At 43.9% G+C, this 23,396-nt stretch overlaps 1 long non-coding RNA gene across 1 annotated transcript; it reads right to left on the bottom strand.

Annotated features, from left to right (window-relative positions):
- Positions 1–3,215: 3,215 nt before the first annotated feature.
- LOC136376103 (uncharacterized) lies at positions 3,216–9,834 on the bottom strand. Its single transcript, XR_010746142.1, has 3 exons — positions 9,507–9,834; positions 5,024–5,094; positions 3,216–3,272 (listed from the first exon to the last, which is right to left on the bottom strand). It is a non-coding gene; the product is annotated as an uncharacterized lncRNA (long non-coding RNA).
- Between the last annotated feature and the right edge of the window lie 13,562 nt (positions 9,835–23,396).

Genomic DNA, 23,396 nt, shown 5'->3' with positions numbered 1-23,396 from the left:
ATTTGAAAGGTTACTGGCTCAAGATAAGACCCCTTACCCATCCTCATCCCCCTGGACCAGGCCTGAAATTCTCACCACTGCAATTACTCATTGAGGTATTATATTACTGCTACTACGATTATTACTGCTGCCATTTTTCCCTCTGCTTTCTAGCTATTCTTGTGAATGCACCAAAGTGCAACCTGGAGGGATGACCACTTTCACCCTCAAAATGACAAGGAAGACCAGCTCCTCTATGGCCACCTTGGAGGTGAGGGTTGCAGAGCAAGGGTGGTCTTATAGGGAGTCTTGGATGAGGAGAGACCTGGGACAGGGAACAGGGGAAAGAGAATGGTAGAAGGAGGGAAAGGTCAGGACTGCCAGGGCTGGGAGGAGGGCCTGATGCCCAAGGATGGGACAGGCAGAGATGTTAGTCCTCACTGTCTCTCTTTAGTCCAGGAGATGGAAAGCGGTGGGTGCCAGGGAGAGCAGGTGGTGGCATGGGGACACTCCAACGGCAATAGATTTCTTCTTAGAAGCTGTCAAAGTTATTGATTACTGATATGACAGGTTCAAGGGCACTAAGAGATTCTTACAAAAGGGAATCAAGCTGCTTCTCCAGGTAAGTACTGCTTTTCATTTAAGCAGGGGTCTAAATCTACTAAGGTGAAAGCTACTGGGTCTCAGCTCTGGAGGAGTAATCTGGGGAGACCCATAAAACTTATTGATTGGACTCACTTAACTTACACTGGCCAATAATAAAACAACTAGACCCATCAATCAGTCCCCAGACCTCCCAAGAGAGCGATTACAGGGAGGATTGATTCCTTCTCAGAGATAGAAGTTAATGGGGAAAGCAATGAAGGGGTCAGGACAATAGATGCTGCATAATGAAGCCACTTCTCGCCCAGGTGAGCATCCTGGGAGAGAGTCCAGGATGTCTTTGGGAATAGGCTGCAGGCCCATCCGGAAGGGGATGGGAAGCTGCAGGATGTATGTTTGCCAGATAAGAAAGGGCAAGAGAATGAGGATATTGATTCAGGGCAACTAAGGAGGGCTGTATGGAGAGGAGCAGGGAGCTGAGTTAACCGAGTGGCCACCCCCCTGCCTTGAAGTCCGGTGTGGGGCATTCTAGATGGCATGCTGTGGGCCTGCCTTTGTGCCACACGGAAGGGCATTGGAGGAGTTATTCAGTCCAATTCACCAATTCTCTTGCCCTGAGAAGTAGGACATGTCCTTACTGGAGGTTATTTACAGTCTTATTGGGAGACAAAATGTTCCCACTTGAAAGAGATAATGACCTGGGACCTTGAACAATGAAATGCCAAGTCAGTGGCACACATGGCAAGTGCTATGAGAACTCAGGAAAAAGGGTGCTCTTTGAGGGCTGGAGGCTTTGGAGAGGGTCTGGGAGAAAAGTCGAGACTTAAACTAGGCATCCCTTGTCTAATTGAGCAGCTCCTGAAAGGTGATTGTTCAACACTCGGGAATTTTATCAGCTATTTAATAAAATTCTCGAGGAATTTTATCAGCTAGTTAGTATCTTGACTAGCAGTCAAGGTGGAAGTATTTACACCAAAGAAACTGGCAAATGTCATAAACTAGGCTGCTCTGGGGGAAGTGCAGTTTAACAGCATAATACTACTTTGAGCCCAGCCCAACATTTTTTTGCTATCCACAGATAATGACTAGGAACTTCAGTGTTTACCTGGTTTAGATCTTTCTTTTATGCTTTGAGAGCGGCTGTATAGTGCAGTGAAGAGGCGGACTCTGGAGCCACACCACCTGGGTTCAAGTCCACACCCTACCTGTGAGACCTTGAGCACAATGCTTCATCTCTGTGCCTCATTGATTCTGTCTCTAAGGTCGTGGTAGTCATGGTACCTTCTCATAGAATTTCCGTGGGTTTAAACAAGTTAATACACGCAAAGTACACAGAGCAATGCCTGCGCATAAAAGAGACTCCACAAAAATTAGCTTTTATTATTCTAAAACTAAAATATTCTTTAGTTCTCTTATACCTAAGGACCGTGGGATAAAATAACAGTGGTTAAATGTGTGAACTCTGGTGTCCTTGTTTGGTGTCCAGTTTGGGCTCTACCAATTGCTATCTCTATGGGAAAGTAACTTAATCTCTACAAGCTTTAGTCTCCTCATCTATAAAATAGGAATAATAAAGGAAGGTGTTTGCAGAGATTGAATGAGACCGATGTTTGTAAAGCAACTTAACACAGTGCCTGCAGCAGAGAAAGCATTCAGTAAATGACAGTCACTGCCATTATTACTATTATTAGTGGTGGTAATCACTGTATTCAGATTGCCACCAGGTTCTGGAATGCTCTTTCTTACAGACTGCTTGCAGGAATAGACACAAGGTAAGAAGGAATTCTCTCTCCATTCTGAGGGAGATGATATAGGGAACCATATTCAAAGTTTGAACTTGTTTCCCAATGGAAAGAACTTCCATGGAGTTCCAGGAAATTAATTCTTTACCTTCTAAGGTCCAGAATATACTCCCTGGTCAATTGTCCCTCCCTTCCTGAGCCGATTCTAGCTCTCCTTCTCCTGAAAGCTTCCCTGGCAGCTCTAGACACCAGGCTCTCTCTTTCCTTGAACATGTGACCTTTGCCTCTCTGTGGGATGAGGACAGAGGGCTGACGTCTGTCCTTTTCAGTCTCTTTTAGGGCCGTGCTGTGCTTCCCCAAGAAGGTGCATGTTTCACAAAAGTAGGAACTGAACAGAGCATGTGCTCCATGGACCTTAGAAGAATTGAATCTTGCTGAGGCTGCAGACTTTGTTCTTTGTCGAGATTGAAGGGTTTGAGTTCTCTCTTCCATCCCATCCCCATTCTTTTTTCCACCAAGTGTATGTCTATTTCTCAGCTCCTGGAACCTGGGTGCCCTGTGAGGCTCTGCTCTGGATCTCCGTGAACTTCGCAGGATGCCTGCACCCTACTGGGGAGCAGCCCCACGGAGTGGGAAAGGTGGCGCTGGCCAGGCTGGGCTTCTGTGAGTGACCGGCAGAGAAGGAGCTGCCACTGCCCCAGGCCCAGATTCGTTCTAATTTCCTGCCTGTTTGGGTTTCCAGAGAGGGGGCCATTCTAATACCAAATGGGTCTTAATAAGTTTCCAACTGAGAGCCGTGAGTCCCAGTCCAACCTGACAGTGAGGCAGACTGGGCTCTGTGCTGGGAGGATGGAGAAGGACACCACCTTCTCGCTTTTCTTGCGGTTCTCCATTCGGGCTGGGAACCCCCCCAAAAGCACCTTCTGTAACTTGGTTTTCAACAGTCACCTGTCCGGAAAGCAGATGATCAGAACCACTTCTGTTCCTCCCACCCCTGCCAGTGATTTTCAACCTTTTTTTTTCATGGCACAAACACACACTAACTAATTACTAAGGTCAGTGCCCCTGACTAAATACAACCATTTTCATCTCATGGCACAAATAAATTAGTTAATAAGGGAGAAGAGGTCAGGGCCCCTTTTTCTTTAGCAATTAGTTTATGAGTGCGTGAGAGACAAAGGTTGAAAATCACTGCAACCCACAGGGCTAGGTTTTTTTTTTTTTGGGGGGGGAGGTTGACACAGAGATACATTGCAGGATAATGAGAGAGAGGTTTCTGGGCCACCAGAAGAGAGGACAACTGAATGGGAAACACTTACATCAGGAATAAATCATCTTAAACATTATGCACGCACAGGTGCACACAGGTCAACGGCAACCAGTCAGTCATATTAAGGATGAAAAAACAGAAGTCTGGCCCAAATCCTTGCTTTTTCAAGGAGAGACATTTGGGCCCAAATGTCATGTGGATTGCTACATATATACGGGCCCCAGTCCTGGTTAATATTTCTGCAAGCCTTTGCTAGCCTCTTTGAGTGATATGAGTTGTTCTTGCTTAGAACCCGGAGGGTGGGGAGAGGAGGTCCAGAATCCTACTGAGGTGGACAATGGCGTATCATAGCCAGCAGTCAGCTGGTTTAGTGCCTACGAGACAGCGATAAATGACCCCTGACTGTTATAGGGCCTCCCCCAAGAGGCACCATTGGAAAGATGGCAGGAATATAATGGGGAGAGAATGATACTTCAAGTTTTGAATTTGAAGTGACCTAGAGAATAAATAAGCAGAAGAAACTCAGAGATAGTCCTTTGGGGATGCACCAAGGGCATGCCTAGAAGCTCTGGCTCCCCACAGCAGCAATTATCTAAAGGATGCCTAACCCTCTGTAAGATGACAATTAACTCATCACCAGTGCATGCCAGAGCGCCTTAGGTGATATTTACAAACAGCTTCGGAGCTGAGAAAAGGAGCAAGACCTCCTCACCTGCCCTCGAGCTCATTTCCTTTGCTTTTCCCTGCGCAACCAAGTGGCAAGGCTAATATGCCACCTGGAATGGGGACAGAGGGAACTTCTGGAAGCAGTACTTGCACAGAGTTGGTAGGAGTTAGCCAAGATCTTTCAGAGGTCAAGAAATACAAGAGCCCCTTTTATTATTTTAATGCTCTAGGTATATATAAAAAAGTAGAAATGGCAAAACAGAATTCTAAAAATTGAGGTGTTTTTGGAACGTTGTATTTAATTAATTGGTATAATTTAACACCAAAGGTATGGAGTTATTCACAAGACAATTATAGAACTTTTGAAAAACATTAATTCACGTGTACTATGGGCAGTCTGATCTGGTAATGGGGACACATGTCAGCTACACGAAGAACGTCATCTTTCACCGTTGTTGTGGTGTGCCTCTGAGACTACATATAACCTCGTTTGAAAAAGAGTCAAATATTAAATTTGAGGTCATTGGTTGGCCTGAGATGGAAGGAATAAATGGTTTCCTCAGGACACTCAGCACCCCCGCCAGCCTGTGGTAGCCCTGGCTTTAGCAAAAGTGGTTTATGTAAGTGTAGCCGTTTATGACAATTCAGAAATCTTAGATGATATTTAATAAAGAGTCCTCTGTTGAGGTAGAGATAATTTAAAGAAGGGATTATCATGGCTTCTGGGATAGCATTTTGGAGGGGATTTTTTTTTTTTTTTTACCTCTCAGGCCCAAATTTCATGAAAGCATTGCCGGTGAGATTCAGTTACACACACCTATCTCCAAGAAAAGCCTGAAAAGACAGAGATAAGACGTGAAAGGGAGGGAAAGTGTCCCTCCTTACCAAAGGATGTGTAACACACCTCCTGTGAATCACATCAGAGCTTTGCTCCTCCCTACCCCTTATCCCAGCTGTGTGCAGTGCTCTGTGGTGTCAGCCAGGTCCCACAGGTGTGCTGACCATGACCCAGCTCAGGATCACTCTTTGTGCTTCTTGCTTTCTGTCTCCAGGTATCTGAGTGACACTGTATGTGAGGCCCCCGTGGTAATGTCCTTGGACCTCATGCATGAGCAACATAGACATCCATGGAGAGAACCTAGCCCAGTGATCCGGGGGCCAATGGGGAACTTGGCCCCTTTCTTCCCACTTTTGTTGGTGCTAAGATACCTCTTAGACAGCAACTCCATGGTTTCCAGGGATTGTACGAGTAGTAGCCAGTAGAAAGGCCAACTCTATACCATACCTCTGCACTGGTTCTTTTCCTTCCCTCTTCACTCCACCGGTACCTCACTTCTGTTCCTTTCATTTTCCAGGAAAGACCTTGCACTTAGACTCTCTCTGTAAAACCCAAAACACTTCCATAAGAACTGAGGGTATACTTGATCTTCCTCAACTATTTTCCTGCAATTTAGTTTTTAAAACTTAAATGCAGGTTTTAATATGGAGAGTTGTACCATCTATTAAAGTGTTTTTAATTCTGATTTGTCATTTAACAGTGTTAGCTATCCTTCCTAGCCTTAAGTTATCTACAAATTTGTTTATAAAATGTATTGGCTGTTTAATAAAAGCCATCAACAAACCAACCTCTGTAACCTCATCTCATGCTTCAGTCTCCTTGATAACTCTCACCTGGCAGCCTTACCTCCTGCAAGCACACAGATGGGCTAAGCTCTAACCCTCAGGGCCTTGTATTCCTTCTTCTTTGAGGATTTCTACTTGAAATCCTCTTCCCTCAGACTCTACATGAACATCTTTTTTTTAAAAAAATATATTTTTAAAAGATTTTATTTATTGATTTTACAGAGAGAGAAGAAAGAGAGGGGGGTGGAGGGAGAAGGATTAACTCATAGTTGATTCACGTTAGTTGTTCATTGATTGCTTGTTGTATGTGCCTTGATCAGGCAAGTCCAGGGTTTTGAACCAGCAACCTCAATGTTCCAGGCTGACATTTCATCCACTGCACCACCACAGGTCAGGCCCAAACATCTCTTTATCACGCTTTAGGACTCAGCTTAAATGTCACTTATCAAAGAGGACTTTTATGGCCACCTTGCTTTTGTCACAGCATTTATCTTAATCCATGGGCATAGATCCATCCATTAGCTTTTTTTTTAAATTGTTCATGACCCTAATGAGAAAAAAGTCTCCAGACAGAAAAGGATGTTGTCTGTTTTCTTTGCTGCTACATTGCTAGTACCTAGCCAAGGTTCTGACATCTGGAAGGAGCTCAATAAGTATTTGACTGCTTCTCTCCACTTGTGTACTAGATCCATCCCCTCGCACCTGCTCAATCAAGGGCATTGCTCTCCCCCATCCTCCCCCCTCTTTTCTATATCATCATGATCCCCCTCTTCATTGAATCATTCCCATCAGTAGACAAAAATGCTGTAATTTTGAGACAGGCTAGGAAGCCATGACAAGTAGCACAGGGAAACCCAGACAGTTAAATGACCAAGCAGTTTACAGCCATCTAGTAAACTGCAAAATTCTATCTTCCCTAACCAAGGATACTTAAGAGTAAGTGGTTTATACTTCTCCCCAAACAGAAAGTAAATAGCTTAAGTCACCCTACTCAGGGAGATAGATAGCAGAAAGCCAATTAGTGCCATTTGTGCCAAACACACTCAAGGATGGATGAAGTCGGGAATAAATGTCATTTTGATGCATCAGCATTAAGCTGATGAACAGTCTATTGAGAGTCTCTCCTAAGACCTCTCCTAGACTCCCAGCCTTTAAACCCCTCAAGCTGAAGGACCCAACATGCACTCTCCCTCTCGGGACACGCCCACACTTCTCCCTTTCCCCTCTTCTTCCCTCCAGGTGCATTACCTTTGCGTTTCTTTCTCCTGAGGTCAAAGGGCCCTTCTTCTGCCTCTGTATCTGGCAGGAGCTCAATAAATATTGGACTATATAGCCCAGTTAGCTTACTTCTATGACCACTATAACTTTCTAAGTAAACTTTATTTTTATAATTTGAATTCCTGGCTTTGAACTCTTTTTTTTTTTTTTTTTGCTGAACTCAAGAACTGAGGTCCAACTTTGCTGGTAACAACTGGTATGATTTCACCACCAACATCCCTGATAACAATTTCTCTTGTCTTAAAAAGCAAAACAAAACAAAACAAAAAACCTATCTTGGCCTACATTCTTTTGACACAATACATATTTTATTTGTTGTTTGTGTCCCTACTAGATAAAAAGCTCCATGAGTGAAAGATTTCTGTCTGTTTTTATTATTATTATTATTGTTATTATTATTGCTGTATTCTTAGTGCCTCAAAAATGCCTGGCACATAGTAAGCACTCTAAAGTTTGTTGAATAAACGAATCATTTTGAAGAATGAATGACTAAAATAATAAAGCCTGTTTTTTTTGTTGTTTGTTTGTTTGTTTTTTTACAGAGGCAGAGAGAGAGTCAGAGAGAGGGATAGACAGGGAGAGACAGACAGACAGGAACGGAGAGATGAGAAGCATCAATCATTAGTTTTTCGTTGCGCATTGTGATACCTTAGTTGTTCATTGATTGCCCTCTCACATGTGCCCTGACCGTGGGCCTTCAGCAGACCGAGTAACCCCTTGCCCGAGCCAGCGACCTTGGATCCAAGCTGGTGAATTTTTTTGCTCAAACCAGATGAGCCCATGCTCTAGCTGGCGACCTCGGGGTTTCAAACCTGGGTCCTCAGCATCCCAGTCCGACGCTCTATCCACTGCGCCACCGCCTGGTCAGGCACCTGTTTTTTAATTACCAGAAAAAAATCAGTTTATCTTTTTTCCCTAATTTTTTTTTTTTTTGGTACTTTTCTGAAGCTGGAAACGGGGAGAGACAGTCAGACAGACTCCCGCATGTGCCCAACCAGGATCCACCCGGCACGCCCACCAGGGGGCGACGCTCTGCCCACCAAGGGGTGATGCTCTGCCCCTCCAGGGCGTCGCTCTGCTGCGACCAGAGCCACTCTAGCGCCTGGGGCAGAGGCCAAGGAGCCATCCCCAGTGCCCGGGCCATCTTTGCTCCAATGGAGCCCTGGCTGCAGGAGGGGAAGAGAGAGACAGAGATGAAGGAGAGGGGGAGGGGTGGAGAAGCAAGATGGGTGCTTCTCCTGTGTGCCCTGGCCGGGAATTGAACCCGGGACTTCTGCACGCCAGGCCGACGTTCTACCACTGAGCCAAACGGCCAGGGCCTTCCCTAATTTTTTTTATTATCGATTTTACAGAGAAAGAAAAGATAAAGAGAAAGAGAGAGACAAACATTAATTTGTTGTTCTGTCCATTCATGCATTCATTGGTTCTTGATTGTTTGATTCTTATAGGTGCCCTGACAAGGATCAAACTTGTCACTTTGGCATATTCAGACAATGCTCTAACAAACTGAGCTACCCTATCAGGGCAATCAGTTTATATCTTGAACAATGTCTAAATAACTTAAAGGATCAACATTCAACTCAGAAAGCAAATATATATAAGACAGCTCTGTAGAGATATATGGTGGCTATGTGGCTATTAACTGTGTAAGTGATCTGGGGAAGACTTCTCTTCCATTCCCTGTCTTCTAATGTGGAAAGCTCGACAGGGTAGTTCAATGGAGAAGGAAAAACCAGTGAGAGACTCCTTAGCATTTAGAGAATGAAAAAACTAAGGCCAATGCCACTCTCCCTCCCAGAGCACACGCATTTCCCCAGCCCTTCTCTTTCCTCTTTCTCCTCTTCTTCCCCCACAGGCATGCGTCTCCTAGACTCTAAGGGTCCTCACAAGACTTGCAACCAGCAGAGGGCTGTGGCAGCTCATCCAGGGCTAAGTCCCTGAAACTGTCTCCGAAGCCTCCTTTGCTCTGACTTTCCAATGAGCCAAAGCAGCACTGTCCAGGCTCGTTTCTTTCCTGTACCATTTCCAGAGAGCCAGAGCAGCCCCACCTAGGCTCTCCTGTTGCTTCTTCTACCCTAAGCCCTTTATTTCACTTTCCCTGGCTTTAATAAACATACTCTAAAAAAAAACACACCAAAAAACCAAAAAACAACAACCAAAAACCTAAGGCCAGAACTAATAAGTTTTCCCAAACTCTGCATTCTCCCCTCTATGATCTGGGCATAATCCTCTACAAAACACATCCATATAACTATCTCACAGTAAAATAAAATTTCTTCTCCTTAGAATTGCTTTCTAGAAAATTGGCATGCAATAATAGTGCCAGCCAGGTGATGGCGACTCACCTTTCTCTGTAGGAGGGCTATACTCCAGGTGGCTACAAAGGGTAAGGAGCAGCTGGGACCTGGCCAGGTCAGCTGGCTGGGTGAGCCAGGGGCCTCTCGGGAGGAGAGCCCGGAAAACAGGGCTCTGTCTCAGAATGCCTCCTTCTTGTTGGCTGGGCCCTCAGGAGTAAAAGAACTGTTGCTGAAAAAAGATACACGTTTAAGGCCTCAGGTGTAAGAGCAACTACAAATCCTGTGTGGTTGGCAGGTCCACAGTCAGGATATTTATCTCAAATTCAGGGAGTTTGAAAATCTAGGGCAGCTCCTTGGCAACCCAGCACTGACGGGCCTTTTCTTGGACTTTGCTTTGGTCTTGAACAACAGCCTCTGAGAGCCAATGAGATTTTTTCCAAGATGGAGACTCAACCTGGCCAATGTCTGCCAGCTGCTACGATGGTAAAATTGCGTGTGAGGGTTGGAGGTGGGGGGTGTGCTAATTCTTAACAGTTTCTAGAGAGGCAGTTCACGATTTTCATGTCTCCCAGAGGACTCCATAATTCAAAAAGGGTTAAGAAACTACTCCCCAAAATTCCCCCAGAAACCTCACTGATTCTCTGTTCTAACCCAGTTGTAGCCAACAGTTTTTGCCCCCGGGCCAGATTAGAAAGAAAACATTTTTCATGGGCTGGATAAAATATTAAAATTAAAAAATGTTAAATACAAAAACAATTTAAGTAAACAAAATTTTATTATGTAATTTGTTTATGAGTAAATGTGAGTGAAAAAAATTTTAATATACAATATTATTTTAATAAAAATATATTTTAATAAAAATATAATTATATACCGTATAAATATCCAAACTGTATCACAATCAATCAAAACAATATTTAATTAATAGAATGAGCTTGAAGGGGTTATATCGCAAATAAAACAATTATTTTGTTTTGCAAACAGCCTGGACACGTTTTCAGTTATCAACTGCAGCTATTGTCTATGCTACAATGCCACTTGATTCGGCTTACTTGACCACAAAAATAACAAATTGTTTGACCTTGTTGCGCACTGGCAAACTCCTCCTGAAAGAATGTGGGTTTCACATCGTCGCAAAACGTCAAACAGTTCGTATCGAGTACAGACGAGTACAAAAATTGTAAATCTTTATAATGGAATTTTTTTAAAAAATAAAGAAGTATCGCAAATCCATTCGACCAATTATTGGAAGTTAACCCTGGATTAGTCACATGCAGAATTCTTTTCCGCATAGCACTATCTTCTTAAATATCTCGATTTCCAATAATCAAAGATGCTTCTGCTTCTGAGTAGCTGAGATTTTAAAGTAGCGGAGAATATTAAAAATTTAATCGCGGGCCACATAAACTCATTACACGGGCCAGATCTGGCCCACGGGCCGTATGTTGGCCACGCCTGTTCTAACCAGTCCCCTGAGATACTCTATTTCTTCACTTTTCATTAAGAGGTTTATCAGTCAGGGACCGGTCAGGAGACAGAAGCCTCATTAGTTATTTGAACAGAGAAGGTAATATAATAACTGTTAACTAAGTGTGAGGTTGTCAGCTAGGTTTGGGAGGAGGTGGGAATTAATGAAATTTAGAAATCTGAAAGTCAGACTTTGGGGAGGAGGCGCTGCTCAGCTGAGTGGCCTCTCAGTTTCCTTGGCATGAGCGTGGATAACTTTGACTTAAAGTAGAAAGTTATGAGACTGAATATTTCAATCATTACATTTATACTGTGTGATTTGAAGTGACCAGAGGATTATTGGTATTACCAAGTGTGACCAGAAACCTATGAGGTAGAGAGGGGCCCCGTGGGTACATGGGGCCTCCTGGGAAGGGGGAGTCTGGTGAGTCTGGTACTGTTAATGTTGGGAAAACTGCAAACTGCATGCAAATGCTGTCACAAGAAGGAACTGCCACTGCCCGGGTGACATGTTTAGGAAGGGGAAAGCCATGGGAAGCAGGTAGGAAGGACTGAGTCCTAACTTTTCTCTACTGTCTCCCTCTAGTGCTTCCCCTCGGAAGAGCTAACATGGAGCCAGCTGGGGAAGCTGAGATGTTTTGCAGAGTCGTAGCTCCGGGATCACAAAGCTGGGTGCAGAAGGGGAGATTTCGAGCTGAGAGGCAGTAAGTTCAGAAGGTCTTTGAAAACATTTTATTTACTGTAATATTCATAGCCACTATCCAATCCATCATCCAAAGGGAGTCAAGCTCTTACTAGATTCATCATTGGGTCTGGGGGACACATGTAATGGATTTGTGTGTGTGTGTGTGTGTGTGTGTGTGTGTGTGTGTGGCAGAGACAGAGAGAGTCAGAGAGAGGGACAGATAGGGACAGACAGACAGGAAGAGAGAGAGATGAGAATCAATTCTTTGTTGCGGTTCCTTAGTTGTTCATTGATTGATTTCTCATATGTGCCTTGACGGGTGGGGGGGGGTGTACAGCAGACCGAGTGACTCTTTGCTCGAGCCAGCAACCTTGGGCTCAAGCTGGTGACCCTTGCTCAAACCAGATGAGCCCGCACTCAAGCTGGCAACCTCGGGGTCCCGAACCTGGGTTCTCCACATCCCAGTTCAACGCTCTATCCACTGCACCACGGCCTGGTCAGGCTGTAATGGATTTTTAAACTGAGTTTGGGATTCCCCATGATTAGGCAGTAGCAGCCATCTGCCTCCATGGTCTTTCAGTGATGAGAGCAGTAGTGGCTCTCACCATTTCCAATCTTGTTATCTAAGCTGGGTGTGAAGCAATGGAGACCTCTCGACCATGGCTCCATAGTGGCTGTTGAGAGGTTGGTTGGCAATGGGGGAAGGTCATGTGAGGAACCAGGCCCAGGAACTTTAGCTGGAACCGCCCACACCCATGCCCACTGTTGGGCAGATAGAGTATATTATGCTCACTTTGTTAAATATGACGCTGCCCATGTGAGGCCGTCGCCCAGGTGATATTAATGTGTGTTGAGAATCCTTGTAGTTTGGGGCTTGGTTTTGGGATTAAGCCTTTCCCACCCTTTTTGATGTGGGGTGGTACAATCCAATCATGCCTCGGAGAAGTGACTTTGTATTGGAGACTTCCCTATTTTGTATATTGGATTAGAGGTTGTGAAGCTACAATATAAAATGGGGGCGGAATGAGAGCTTGGGCTCTTGGTTCCTGAGGTTAGCATGAGAGAGCAGAGAGAGTAGAGCCAGCAGCAGGAGGAGGCCACGTGGAGGAGGCTAGGAAAAGCAGCCAAGATGGCGGAGTGCTGAGTGAGATGCCAGTTTGTGTAGAGTTTGTATCTGGGACAAGGAAGGAGATGGGGAACTGAGGAGAATAAGGCTGGTGAGCTAGAAACCTTTGATTCTAGGAAACTCGGATAAGTCAGTGGCTTTGTGAGCACTGAATGTGATTGGGTTTTGGAGCCCAGTGTGTATTTTTACTTGCCTGCCGGGTGCAAGCTAGAATTAAAGACTATGGCCCATCAGTTTTTGGCTCCGTTGTTTCTTTACCGACTGTCCGAATCCAATGCGAACCTGCATGGGCCGGGCTGCTGTAGTGGTGGCCTTGGCCATGCCTTCTGGTCTTACACCCACCAAAGAAACTTCCCAGGAGCCCTTTGAAAAAGAACAACTGTCTGTCAGCCAATGAAATTTCACCACGTCATATCAACCCGACAACCCTACCGACGCTATAAATTACCCCGGGGTGGGGGAGGCGGTGCGACTTCTCTGGCCCCTTTTGCAGACCAAAGAACCTCATCCGGGATGCACTCTACTAAATAAAGCTTTTGCTGTTCCACACTTGGTGGCTATGCCCTTCTTTCTTCCTTGGCGGGGAAAATACCTTATAGCTGTGGACACTGGTCATTTATATAGTTGGTGTCACCTCTCCCATGAAGTCTTATAGAATTCTGAACCAGACTAGCTCATAAACCGCAGCCCACTCTTTCCCCAGGCACTAGGAATCTCCTCATATTAGAAATAAAAATGATCATCACGCTGAATAAACATGACTCATGGAATGTAATCAAAGTAAATTTGTTTTGGTCTCCCACTTTCTTTCTAATTTATTCAGGGGATTGAGCTCTTCCCCATCCCAGATAAAATTTAAGTCAAGTCCCATAAGTTTCTGGTCACACTCAGTAATACCAATAATCCTCTGGTCACTTCAATTCACACAGTATAAATGTAATGATTGAAATATTCAGTCTCATAACTTTTTACTTCAAGTCGAAGTTATCCACCCTCATACAAGGAAACTGGCAAATGTCATAAACCAGGGTTTGTTTTAGGGGAGGGCAGTGTGGGCCAACTTACCAGCATATCACTACTGTTAGCCCAGCCTACCATTTCCTTTTACCCACAGACAATGACTAGAAACTCTCAGTTTTGTTTGGTTTATTTCTCTCCCTTATGCTTTGAGAGAGGCTGTATAGTGCAGTTAAGAGGTGAGCTCTGGAGCCACACCACCTGGATTCAAGTCCACATCCTATCTGTGGGGCCTTGAGCACGTCACTTAATCTCTGTGCCTCATTGATTCCATTTCTAAGGTCAAGGAAGTCATAGCACCTTCTCATCGGATTTCCCTGGGCTTAAACCAGTTAATACATGTGAAGTACCTCAAGCATCGCCGGCTCATAAAAGGTGCTCCACACGCATTAGCTATTATTATCCTGAAACTGAAATATCCTCTAGTTCTCTTATTTCAGCTGTGCAGTTAAAGGATGCAAACATCTGGTAACCAATTTAATCCCTGCGTGGCTTGCTGAATGTATGTGTCCCTAGTATACTACCCTTTTGAGTGAGTGTCTATCAGGTCAAATCATGTCCTTTTCCTCTCAACAACAACAACAAAAAAAAAAAAAGAAAGAAAAAAAAAAAGAAAAAAAATTTATAGCAATGACACATGGTAAAAAGCCTATTACTACTATTATTCCAAAATGTAGGTATTGGTTTTGCATCTCAATACCTTCACTGCCTACTATTTTGGGTGAAGCCCCTACCTGGCTACATACTCACATATCCTCTGTTGTGACAAATTTCGGGGCACAAGCTATTGTAGCTACCTGCTTTTGACCTTCCCTCTAATCCACAATCAAAGCCATAACCAGTCCATCACTTGTCCTTTAGATTTTCTTTCTTTTTTTTTTTTACACAGAGACAGAGAGAGAGTCAGAGAGAAGGATAGACAGGCAGGAACGGAGAGAGATGAGAAGCATCAATCATTAGTTTTTCATTGCGCGTTACAATACCTTAGTTGTTCATTGATTGCTTTCTTATACGTGCCTTGACTGCGGGCCTTTAGCAGACCAAGTAACCCTTTGCTGGAGCCAGCGACCTTGGGTCCAAGCTGGTGGGCTTTTTGCTCAAACCAGATGAACCGGTGCTCAAGCTGGCGACCTCGGGGTCTCGAACCTGGGTCCTCTGCATCCCAGTCCAATGCTCTATCCAGTGCGCCACCGCCTGGTCAGGCTAACAGCATCAATTTTATTAAAGCTTCCAAACCTGAGTCAAATGGCCAGACAGGGTCTTTTTAGGTCCATGAGGGGGTGGTCAGGTAGAGGAAAGATGCTGCAACCCCCCCCTCCCCGAATCATTTCCACTGAAATCACTCAACTGTTTCTAATCCTGTGTAGAAGGATCGAAAACTCTGGAAATGCTTCAGAGGATTGTCAAGCCCCCCTGGTTCACCACAGGATCAGATGAGATCATACATACACAAGTATTTTGTAATTTTGCAAAGTGGAAGGCACAATGCACAGACATGCACGCGACCATCATGATTATGGATACTTTAAGGGGGCCTTGATTATCTAGAACAGGGGTCCCCAAACTTTTTACACAGGGAGCCAGTTCACTGTCACTTAGACCATTGGAGGGTCGGACTATAAAAAAAACTATGAACAAATCCCTATGCACACTGCACATATCTTATTTTAAAGTAAAAAAAACAAAATGGGAACAAATACAATATTTAAAATAAAGAACAAGTAAATTTAAATCAACAAACTGACCAGTATTTCAATGGGGACTATGCTCCTCTCACTGACCACCAATGAAAGAGGTGCCCCTTCTGGAAGTGCGGTGGGGGCCGGATAAATGGCCTCAGGGGGCCGCAGTTTGGGAACCCCTGATCTAGAATTTCCAAAGACAGTTCTGAGCAGGCACTCACAGTTCAAAGAGGAAACTGCTCTTTAAAACTATATCCAGAGCAACCAATAGGGCTGTTTTGCAAGTGTTTCTGAGAAAAAAATTCACCTAGAGTAGACATTAGCAACAGTGGGAGATTATTGCTTAGCTGGCAGGTGGAGCCCCACCCATATATCCCTGGTCTAACCCCCTGTCACCTGCCAACCGTTCTCCAATGTACCAGTAGTTCCTGCTTCTTGCTGCCCTTAGGTATCCTTTGGCCCCTGAGTTGGGTAAGACGTGTATGCCCCAGGAGCAACCCTTGCTCCTGGGGGATGAGTTTGAGGGACCTAGACCATTCTGAGGTGTGTTCCAAACAATTTTCCAGAGAGTCCCAGTGGGACTGATCCCTCCACCCTACTTTAACATCCTTTATTGACTTGTCTCCCTTACTTACCTCACTCTCCCTATTCTCTCACTTTTTTTTATTATTATTTATTCATTTTAGAGAGGAGAGGGGGGGAGAGAGAGAGAGAGAGAGAGAGAGGGAGAGGAGAGACAGAGAGAGAGAAAGGGGGAGGAGCTGGGAGCATCAACTCCCATCTGTGCCTTGACCAGGCAAGCCCAGGGTTTCGAACCGGCGACCTCAGCATTTCCAGGTCGACGCTTTATCCACTACGCCACCACAGGTCAGGCCTCCCTATTCTCTCATAGAGCTTTCTGGAATCACCACCCCAATCAACTATTTGCAACATGAAGGAAAACAGTCTTCTTTTGAGGAAAAGATTCAAACTGAGGCAGAAAAGTCTGGAGGGCTTGCCTTTGAGAGGAAAATGTAAATTACACTCGCTGAAATAGTAGCTACTTGGTAAATAATAGCTATTGGGTGCTAGGAGAAATTAAGTAATACTAATAACTTGCATTTATTGATAGTTTCTGTCATGCCTAGGATGACTCAAGCACTTAAAATTTTTTTATTGATTTTTCTGAGAGAGAGAGAGAGAGAGAGAAGTGTGAACTCATTGTTCTGCTTACTTGTTCCATTTAGTTGTGCATTCATCGGTTGCTTTTCATATGTGCCCTGACTGGGGCTCGAATCTGTGATCTTGGTACACCGGGACGATGCTCTACCCATTGAAACACCCAACCAGGGCTGATCCAAGCACCTTTCACATAGGTCACAAAGAATAGTTCTTTGAAATCTGATAGTCAGGGATTTGAATCTTAGAATCTTTGCTGTTTCTAACTTCCTTTTTCCTCTTAAATCACCTGGGGCATATTATTTAATCTCTCTAGTCCTCAGCTTTCTCATCTATAAAATGGGGATAACAATGGTGGAAAGAGCTAAATAAGGCAATGCACATAAGTGCTTAGCACAGTTCAGCACATTTAAGTGCTTAACTACTGCTACTACCATTGATTTTATGAGAGAAAAACATGAGTATATGAGGGAGGAAGAAACTTTTCTCTACCATTCTAGGTTATTTTGGCTGGTCTAATAACCAAATAGACGTAATATAGATTAACAAGAGAAAAATGACCAAATTTAATTACATTCATATGTATGGGTATGGGAACCCATATACGTGAGAAAATCAGAGACTCCATAGACAGAAATTTAGAAACACTAATGGAAAATGAAGTATACATGACATTCTGAGCTAAGGATGAGGTAAGGTACTGTGTGACTTCAGAGAGGAAGAAGTTTATTCCCAGGACAAGAAGAAGAACAGATGTTCAGTAGCTACAAGTCCACCCTGCCATATAGATAGCCCATAAAAAGTTATTTCTGGTTCCTTATTGTGGACGAGATTGCTAACTTAAACCCTCTAAGGGAGAGAGGAAATTTTCACCTGAGTCCTCGGAGTCTCAATTGCCTTCAGCTCAAAATAACTCCTGTGCCAAAGTGACAGACACATCTTGGGGAAGCTTGTTCTGCACACCTTCCAGCCCCATCCAAAGACAGGAAGAAAACAAAGCTGATTTCCCAGGATATGTAAGAAAGAAATTATTAACTGTTTCAGCTACTTAAGAGAGTAAGAAAGCCCCAATTCGTCATTACAGCCTCATGTACATTCAAATTCCGTACACCTTGCTGAAGAAAGGGATAAAGAAGGTTTAAAAGGAAAATAGTTTTGGAAGCCATTATTGAAAGCAGCAATGATGTGACACAAAAGATAGAACCTGTAGCAGTGAATGCACATGAGCTTCTTAAACATAAAAGTTTTTATTTCTGAATTTTGGTCCTTCCTTGAAAAATAAAAGAAGGAAGGAAGGAAGGAAGGAAGGAAGGAAGGAAGGAAGGAAGGAAGGAAGGAAGGAAGGAAGGAAGGAAGGAGGGAGGGAGGGGAGGGGAGGGAGGCAGGGAGGGAGGGAGGGAGGGAGGGAGGGAGGGAGGAAGGAAGGGAAGGGAAGGAAGGAAGGAAGGAAGGAGAGAAAGAAAGAAAGAAAAAGAAAGAGAAAAAGAGAAAAGAAAGGAAGAAAGAAAGAAAGTAAGAAAAGAAAGAAAGAAAGAAAGAAAGAAAGAAAGAAAGAAAAGAAAGAAAGAAAGAAAGAAAGAAAGAAAGAAAGAAAGAAAGAAAGAAAGAAAGAAAGAAAGAAAGAAAAAAGAAAGAAAAGAAAGAAAGACAAGGTGAGGGTGGGGGTGAGGGGTGGTGAGCAGGCAGGAATGCAGTGTGCTGAATTGGGAAGGAAATAACAGGACTAGAAAGATCTTCCTCTCTAGCCAGGCATGGACTTTGAAAGGAATGAGGCAGGGTGAGAAGTGTGGGCAAGAAGGGCAAGAGGATTGGAGACAGGCAGGAAATGGTGAAAAAAAAAAAAAAGAAAAAGCAAGCTGGTGTGGGCCTCCTACCTAGAGGCAGGCAACTGATGAATTGATACCCTCCTCACCCAACCCAGGGCCTCATGGGAGAGAATCTGCTAGGTCTCCCTGACTCTGGGTTTAGGAGGGTTTAATAGCCTATTGGAGACTCAGCACTTGTTAAGTTGTCATGGTATAAAAGAAAGGAGAGAGGCCTGACATTTTCCCAACCCCTGAAACTGAAAGAAGAAAGGGTTCTTTACGTTCAGGGCCACATCCTGAATGACAGAGGTCAGTGTTTGCAACTGATCCGTGTGGGCGCTGGCTTCTAATTATTTCCTGGATAACCTGTTATCTATTAGCCATCAGGCTGCTTGCCAGAATATGCTAATGTCTCCAGAGTTGCTGGTCTGGATTCTGAAGAGCAGATTGTTTTGTCTTTGTGTTCTTAGAGGGGAAGTAGGAGTTGGGCAAGCAGCTGGCTCTGAGTTCTGTTGGGAGAAAGGTTGTCTTTTCCTCTGCCTTTAGCCTATGCTGAAGGAGAGAATGCCCAGGAAGACAGGGCACAACCACGCTGATGCCGGTGAGGAACCCAGCAGTGCCTCCCCTTTTTCTGGCTCCTTGACTCACACTCCTTTGGGAGATTTGGCTTTATCAGAACATTCTGGAAAAGCTTTTGAGATAAATATATTTCTGGACTGATATCATTTGCTTAGAGAACAAGGGAACTTTTCAAATGATTGGGAAAAGGAGGGAAGGGAGGTTATTAGAATTCAATAGGCCTGTTTTACTGTTGAGGAGGGGCAGAACTTGGCCATCACCCAAGTGAGCTTATCATCAACCATCAGTTATATTCATGGCCTCTATATTTGTTCTAAGACACAATGAAATGTCATCAAATGGGAGAGGTTCACAAATACAGGGCATAATTCTTTTCCTTATTATAAAGGTAGCACATGTTCATTATTTAAAATTTAGAAAAACAAACGAAACCCCCCCCCCAAAAAAAAAAACCCCCAACAAATACCCACTCAAAATTTCATTCCTTGGAGATAATCACTGTTAACCTCTGGGTGTAGCTTCTTCTACTTTTTTCTTTTTTATGCTAATTTATACCTATCTATGAAAAAATACAATGGATTTTTGGATTTAAAAATACAATGGTAGCCCTGGCCGGTTGGCTCAGTGGTAGAGCGTCGGCCTGGCGTGCAGGAGTCCCGGGTTCGGTTCCTGGTCAGGGCACACAGGAGAAGCGCCCATCTGCTTTTCCACCCCTCCCCCTCTCCTTCCTCTCTGTCTCTCTCTTCCCCTCCCACAGCCAAGGCTCCATTGGAGCAAAGTTGGCCTGGGCGCTGAGGATGGCTCTGTGGCCTCTGCCTCAGGCACTAGAAAGGCTCTGGTTGCAACAGAGCGACACCCCAGATGGGCAGAGCATCACTCCCTGGTGGGCGTGCCGGGTGGATCCTGGTCGGGCACATGTGGGAGTCTGTCTGACTGCCTCCCCGTTTCCAACTTCAGAAAAATACAAAAATAAATTAATTAATTAATTAATTTAAAAAAATACAATGGTGCCCTTTGATCTTTTGGAAACAGCTGGAGAAAATATGTTCCTCAGCACTGGGGTTTGTAAATAGCTCTCTGTAATCCTCAGAGACCATTTGGAGGTGTGTTCTAAACAATTTCTCAGAAGGTCCCAGTGGGATAATACTTAAAATTAAAATATTGACAATACCAGATGTTGATGAGGATGTGGAACTACTGGACAATCATACATTATTTTGGAAACCAATGTGGCAGTTTCTCATAGTTAGACATGCACATCTCTATAAATCAGCAATGAAAAATTTTAGGCATTTACCCAAGAGGAAGGACAACATATGTCCACAAAAGACTTGTACAAGAATGCTTCTGGCTCTGCTACTTAACTTGATGAGTGATCTTAAGGGTGTGACTTTACCCTGATGTAAAATGGGGTTAATATCAATGCACTGATGCTGTCTGTCTATACAGCCTGAGAGAAAAGTAGCACACTAGTCTTTTTCCAATGGGGCTGCCACAGCTTATGCAGCATGATTTGCTGGTGACCCAACTTTACTCCACTGGAGCAGAAGACAAGTTGAGGAGGTCTGGGGCGCAAGCTGGAAGCAACCTCAGAATGGAGGTTTGGCTAGACCAGAGCTGATGTGAGATTTATCTGGTGTAAAGCCAGTAGCCACGGTCACAATCACAGCTGCCTGACCCATGCAGGTTCACATTAGATTCAGACAGACGGTAATGAAACAGCAGAGCCGAGAACTGGCCATTAGCTTTAATCTTAGCTTGCACCCGGTGGGCAAGAAATACACACAGTGGGAAAACACTTCCCTTTCCATTCAGGGCTCCCAAAGCCACTGACTTATCCGAGTTTCCTAGAATCAAAGGTTTCTAATCTCACCAGTCTTATTCACCTCTGTTCCCCATCTCCTTCTCTCTGCACAAACTGGCTTCTCCCTCAGCACTCCACCATCTTGGCTGCTTCTTCTGGCCTCCTCCACGTGGCCTTTCTTTGCTCTCCTCTCCTCCACATGGCCTTTCTCTGCTCTCCTTTCTTTCTTCTCTCCTCTAATGCTAATCTCAGGAACCGGGAGAGAGCAAGCTCCCAGTCTGCCCCATTTTATAGTGTAGAAATCAAAACCTTTAATCCAATATACAAACAAGGAAGTCTCTGATACAAAGTCACTTATCTGAGGCATAATGAAAGTCTTCACAAGAGTGTACCACCCTACATCATGCAACAGTCAAGGGTGTGGGGAAAAGCTTAGTCTTAAAACTAAGCCTTAGGCTATAACCACCCTGACTGCTTACAGCCTGTCCCCCACACCCAATGCAAACTATAAGCGAGCAAACATATATCATATTTAAAAACTTATTTGACCAACATCTGGCATAAGGAATATGGCTCACCCCTCCTCCTAGGCATATGTTCCTCTGAGGAGCTGTTTCTGCTAAAGAATCTCCTGGGAAAGAAGTCTTGAGCAGCATTTGCATTTGGAATTCAGAAATTCGTAAGTAAGTCTGAGAGCCTTCCAGGCTATAGAAGAGAATGCTACGGCTCTTGAGAAAGCACTTAACATAAATGAAGAAGAATCCAACTCAACCATGGGGAGGGAAGGTGTCTGTATGACCTCATATAATGAGGACTGAATATGCCATAGTACTTATATTAGTCTGACTAGCCAAATAATAGAATTAAAATAAGAATATACCAATAAAACTAGCTTATAAAAGAATTTCTGTAAAGCTACTTGTGGGTCAAATAAGTTTGCTAATATGACGTATATGTTTGCTCGCTTTTAGTTTGCATTGGGTGTGGGGAACAGGCTGTAAGCAGTCAAGGTCCTTATAGCCTAAGGCTTAGTTTTAAGACTAAGCCTTTCCCTCACTTTTAATACTAAGATCTTCTCAAAACTAAGCTTTTCCCCACATCCTTGACTGTTGCATGATGTGGGGTGGTGCACTCTTATGAGGAATCCCATTTATGCCTCAGATAAGTGGCTTTGTATCAGAGACTTTCTTATTTGTGTACTGGCTTAAAAGCTTTAATTTCTACACTATAAAATAAGGGAGACCAGGGGTTCTCTCTCTCTTGGTTCCTGAAATTACCATTGCAGAGGAGAGGCAGCCAAGATGGCGGAGTGCTGAAGGAGAAGCCAGTTTGTGCAAAGTTTGTGCAGAGAGAAGGAGATGGGGAACAGAGATGAATAAGGCTGGTGAGGTAGAAACCTTTGATTCTAGGAAACTCAGATGAGTCAGTGGCTTGGGAGCCCTGAATGGAAAGGGAAGTGTTTTCCCACTGTGTGTATTTCTCGGCCTCTGGGTGTGAGCTAAGATTAAAGCTAATGGCCCACCAGTTCTTGGCTCTGTTGTTTCATTACCATGGTGGCTGTGGCTACTGGTTTTACACTACTTATGTCAATCTTAGTAAATATTAAATCCAGCTTGTTACTCTAACTGTAATTATGACTTAATATTTCCAATCTTGAAATCAAAGCCATGTACAGGGGTCCTCAGGTTATGACAGTCTCAACATACGATGTTTCGAGTTTACAATGCTCACTGCCATAAAAAATTTAAAAAAATTGAGCCGTGAGTGTTTCGGCTTACACCGTTAACGTTGTACTTTCTTTACACTAATTTTTGATCATTTTTTTCTGTTACTACAATACAGTGTACAGTATAGTATATTTATGTACTTTTCCTTTTTCTGTGGCTTAGTTGTATTTCTATGTTCTATATCAGTGGTCGGCAAACTCATTAGTCAACAGAGCCAAATATCAACAGTACAACAATTGAAATTTTTTTTGAGAGCCAAATTCTTTAAACTATATAGGTAGGTACATTGTTATTAACTTAATTAGGGTACTCCTAAGCTGGCCTTTGAGCCACACTCAAGGGGCCAAAGAGCCACATGTGGCTTGCGAGCCGCAGTTTGCCGACCACTGTTCTATATTATGATTTTACAACTGTGTTAGGATAGGTAAGTGACTTAGGCTAGGGTGTGTTTTGACTTACACCAAAATTTGGGTTACGTCACTGTCATAGGAATGGAACTGTGTCGTAACTCAAGGACCTCCTGTATTCTGTAACAAATCAAAATTATATAATCAGTCTGATTGGTGGTGGTACATGGAAAGATCATCAACCTGGAATGTTGAGGACTCAGGTTCGAAACCCCAAGGTCACTGGCTTGAGTGTGGGCTCATCAGGTTTGAAAGTGGAATTGTCAACATGACCCCAAGGTTGCTGGCTTGAGCCCAAAGTCGCTGGCTTGAGCAAGGGGTCGCTGGCTTGGCTTGAGCCCCCTAGGCAAGGCACATATGAGAAGCAATCAATGAACAACTGAAGTGACACAAGTATGAGTTGAAGCTTCTCATCTCTCTCCCTTCCTGTTTCTCTCTCTCTCTCAAGGTAAAAAAAAAAAAAGTATATAATCAATTCTAT

This window comes from Saccopteryx leptura, chromosome 6, assembly GCF_036850995.1.
Source record: "Saccopteryx leptura isolate mSacLep1 chromosome 6, mSacLep1_pri_phased_curated, whole genome shotgun sequence".
Classification (NCBI taxonomy): Eukaryota; Metazoa; Chordata; class Mammalia; order Chiroptera; family Emballonuridae; genus Saccopteryx; species Saccopteryx leptura.
The sequence above is the reverse complement of the archived record's forward strand: the minus strand, read 5'-3'. Positions and strand labels throughout refer to the sequence as shown.